The following is a 4,156-nucleotide window of genomic DNA, read 5'->3' as shown; positions in this document are numbered from 1 at the left end:
CATTTGATAAGATTAGGGTAGATTGGGAACAGGAATTGTGGTCTATCATTTCCGTGGATGACTGGGGGCAGATTTTACAATTAGTCAATACTTCCTCTATCTGTGTTAAACATTCCCCAATTCAATTTAAAGTTGTTCATAGAGCACATATGTCCAAAGATAAATTAGTTCGCTTTTATTCTCATATTAATCCTTTTTGTGATAGATGTCCGGGGCAGATAGCCTCTTCAACTCCTATGTTTTGGTCTTGGAAATTTTTTGGAGAGACATGTTTAATATCATCTCCAGGGTATTGAATATAGATATCTCTCCTCACCCTATTACTGCTATCTTTGGACTACCTAAAATTTCCAGTAATCTTTCTCCTTCAGCCCGTAGAATGATTACATTTCTTACTTTAATGGCGAAAAGATGTATCTTACAACACTGGAAAGAGCTTAATGCTCCAGTTACCTTTTTTTGGTTTTCTCAGACGATATTATGCTTGAATTTGGAGAAAATTAGAAGCAATCTTTATGATTCCTCACTTAAATTTGAACAGACCTGGAGATCTTTTATTCAATATTTTCATTTAAGGTAATTTTTTTTTCTTTTTGCTCCATATTTATATACCCTTGTTTTTTTTTTAAACTGTTTTTAATGGAGGTCGGGATTGAGGACGTGATTTTAAGATTTTTAACTCTGCTTGGTTCCAAGTTAGCCCATTACTTTGCTTTTAGTTAGTTGCACGGTGGTTTTTTTGGGGGTTTTTTTTTCCTTTTCTCTATTGACATATATATTATGTTATCTTAGTATGTTATGTTTAAATTACATTGTTTGTATCTTTTTGTATTAATATCTCCTGTAATTTTATTATATTCTAACAGTGTATTAGTGCCTTTATGGCTTACCTTTTTGTATACTTATTCAATAAAAAGATTTAAAAAGGAAAGGAAAGAAAGAAAAAATGATACAATGTTCCTCCAGAATGATATCATAGAAACACAGGACAAACCAAGACTAAACTGACAAAACCACATAATTTAACACATAGTTACAACAGTGCAAAACAATACAGTAATTTAATAAAGAGTAGACCATGGGCACGGTAAAAAAAAAGTCTCAAGTCCCGATAGCCCATCATCTCACACAGACGGTAGAAGGGAGAAACTCTCCCTGCCATGAACCTCCAAGTGCCATAAACTTGCCGATGCATTGGAAGCACCCGACCGCAGCCGACTCCGAGTCCGTCCGAAAACTTCAAGCCTCTGACCAGCCCTCCGACACCGAGCACCATCTCTGCCGAGCGCTTCGACCCCACCCTGGCCGCCGGACAACAAGCAAAGCCGAGGTCTCGGGGCCTTCCCCTCAAGAGATTCTGGATCACACAGTAACAGTGGCAGTGAAGCAGGCATTTCAGAAGTTTCACCAGATGTTCCTCCATGCTCTCATGTCTGTCTCCATCAAATCAGGATTGTGCATGGCACCCTACTTGACAGATAACAGACATCACCACCGGAGTGGCCACTGCGAGCTGTGTCGCGCTGCCATCTTTTCCTCCCCCCTAACGTGAGTGGTTCCTTGATGGCTGATAAACAAAATCTTCTGCAGATGCTGGAAATCCAGAGCAGCACACACAAAATGCTGGAGCAACTCAGATAGTCAGGCAGCATCTATGGAAATGAATAACATTTCAGGCCAACTCTTTTTCAGGACTGGAAAGGAAGGGGGAAAGAGGCCAGAATAAGAAGGGGGGGGGAGGGAAAATGAGTGCAAGCTTGTAGATGATAGGTAAAGTCAGGTGGGTTGGGGAGGGGTGATAAAGTAGGAAGCTGGGAGGTGATCGGAGGAAAAGACGAAGGACTGGAGTTGAAGATATTTGATAGAAGAGGACAGTGGACTATGGGAGAAAGGGAAGGAGGAGAGGCAGTGGGAGAGATGAAAGGCAGCTGGGGAAAATGGGTAAGAGGCTGGGGGAGGATTAAAAAATACTGGAAGTTATAGAGAAATCAATGTTCATGCCATCTGATTAGGGGCTACCTGGATGGAATTTGAAGTGTTGCTCTTCCAACCTGAGAACAAAAGAGGAAACCATGAACTGACATATTGGAAAGGGAATGGAGATTGGAATTAAAATGGTTGGCAACTGGGAAATTCTGTTTTTTTGTGGATGGAGCGGAGGTGCTCGACAAGGCAGTTCCTCAATCTAGGCTGGGTCTCCTCAATGTAGAGGAGGCCACGTTGGAGCACAAGATGCAGCAGACAACACCAAAAGACACAGGTGTAATGTTGCTTCACTTGGAAGGACTGTCCATGGCCCTGAATGGAGAGGAGGGAGAAGGTGATTGGGCAGGTGTAGTTGAAGGCTGGTGCAGCCTTGATAGGCTGAGTGGTTTTTGTGCTGAATGACTTTCTGATTTAAAGTAGGTAAAACAGATGTAACATACAATTTGATTAATATAATTTGAAGGCATTAAACTCAGTCATTTCAGGAGAAAAGATTAAAATCAAATAGTAAATGTGCATGAATGTAGAATATATATTAATTTGAAAACTATTTTAATATTCTTGCTAAAAGCTTGTCAAGCTTATAATTCAGCTGTTACATCACCCAGACCACTGCACAGCTATTATTAAGTACTATGAATGCTGACTTAGCAGAAGCCCAAAGGCCAGACAAAGAAAGTAGCATTGCACAGCCCCAGTGGCCTAATGGATAAGGCATTGGCCTCCTAAGCCAGGGATTGTGGGTTCAAGTCCCATCTGGGGTGATGAAGAAGTTCTTTTACTGGTGGTACAATCAATTCAATTGGTGTCATCCGTTAGTCTTGCGAGACCATGGATCTGCACCTGGAAAGTCTTGCTTCAGTCTGTGTCAGAGCAGCGTCTGTTGTGGCTGTGGAGTCTCACACGGGAGTGACAGTCTCGGCTGCAGCGACTGCACTTGAAGGCACTGTCCTCCAGTGTTGTCTTGGTGCTGTTTTTCCTATGCTATTCTTTCCTTTGCCACTGATAGCATAGTGGCAAACCACCAGAGAAATGCTTTACCATGCCAGTAATGGCCCTTCAATTCACACTGCTGTCAGAAGGGAGTTTGTACATTCTTCCCGTGATCTCAGGTGCTCTGGTTTCCTCCCACATTCCAATGACTATTAGAATAGAAGGCACAGGGGTGGTATTAAGCCATTCAGCCCATCGAGCCTGCTCCACCATTCCATCATGGCTGATTTACTATCCATTCAGCCTTTTCCCCGTATCCTTTCACACCCCACCCCTTACTAATCAAGAATCTATCAACCTCTGCTATTAAATATACCTAATGGCTTGGCCTCTGTAACTGTCTGTGGCAATGAATTCCACAGACTCACCACCATCAGACAAATGACATGCATCCTCATCTCTGTTCTTAAGATGGATGGGTTAGGGTTAGTAAATTTTGGAGCTGCTATAGAACATAGAATAGTACAGGACAGTACAGGCCCTTTGGCCCACAATGTTGTGCCGACCCTCAAACCCTGTCTCCCATATAAGCCCCCACCTTAAATTCCTCCATATACCTGTCTAGTAGTCTCTTAAACTTAACTAGTGTATCTGCCTCCACCACTGATTCAGGCAGTGCATTCCACACACCAACCACTCTGAGTAAAAAACCTTCCTCCAATATCCCCCTTGAACTTCCCACCCCTTACCTTAAAGCCATGTCCTCTTGTACTGAGCAGTGGTGTCCTGGGGAAGAGGCGCTGTCTATCCACTCTATCTATTCCTCTTATTATCTTGTACACCTCTATCATGTCTCCTCTCATCCTCCTTCTCTCCAGAGAGTAAAGCCCTAGCTCCCTTAATCTCTGATCATAATACATACTCTCTAAACCAGGCAGCATCCTGGTAAATCTCCTCTGTACCCTTTCCAATACTGCCACATCCTTCCTATAGTGAGGTGACCAGAACTATGTTGGCAAATGAAGCATGGAGATCCTCTGACTGGGTTGGCAGTAATGACACATTTCACTCTATGTTTCAATGTACATGTGACAACTGAAGCCCATCTTTATATCTCTGCATGCTCCAAAGCATCTCTGAAGTGCAGCCATAAGGCCACAAGGCAAAGGACTGGAATTAGGCATTCAGTACATCAAGTCTACCCTATCATTCGACACAACCGATCAATTTTCTTACT

General features: G+C 42.6%; 1 non-coding gene across 1 annotated transcript; it reads left to right on the top strand.

The window, feature by feature from the left end:
• The first annotated feature begins 2,677 nt into the window (after window positions 1–2,677).
• Window positions 2,678–2,750, top strand: trnar-ccu (transfer RNA arginine (anticodon CCU)). The gene has a single exon. It is a non-coding gene; the product is annotated as a tRNA-Arg (tRNA).
• Window positions 2,751–4,156: the final 1,406 nt, after the last annotated feature.

Source organism: Mobula hypostoma, chromosome 16, assembly GCF_963921235.1.
Source record: "Mobula hypostoma chromosome 16, sMobHyp1.1, whole genome shotgun sequence".
Taxonomy (NCBI): Eukaryota; Metazoa; Chordata; class Chondrichthyes; order Myliobatiformes; family Myliobatidae; genus Mobula; species Mobula hypostoma.
Note: the sequence above shows the minus strand (reverse complement) of the source record. Positions and strands in the feature narration are given on the sequence as shown.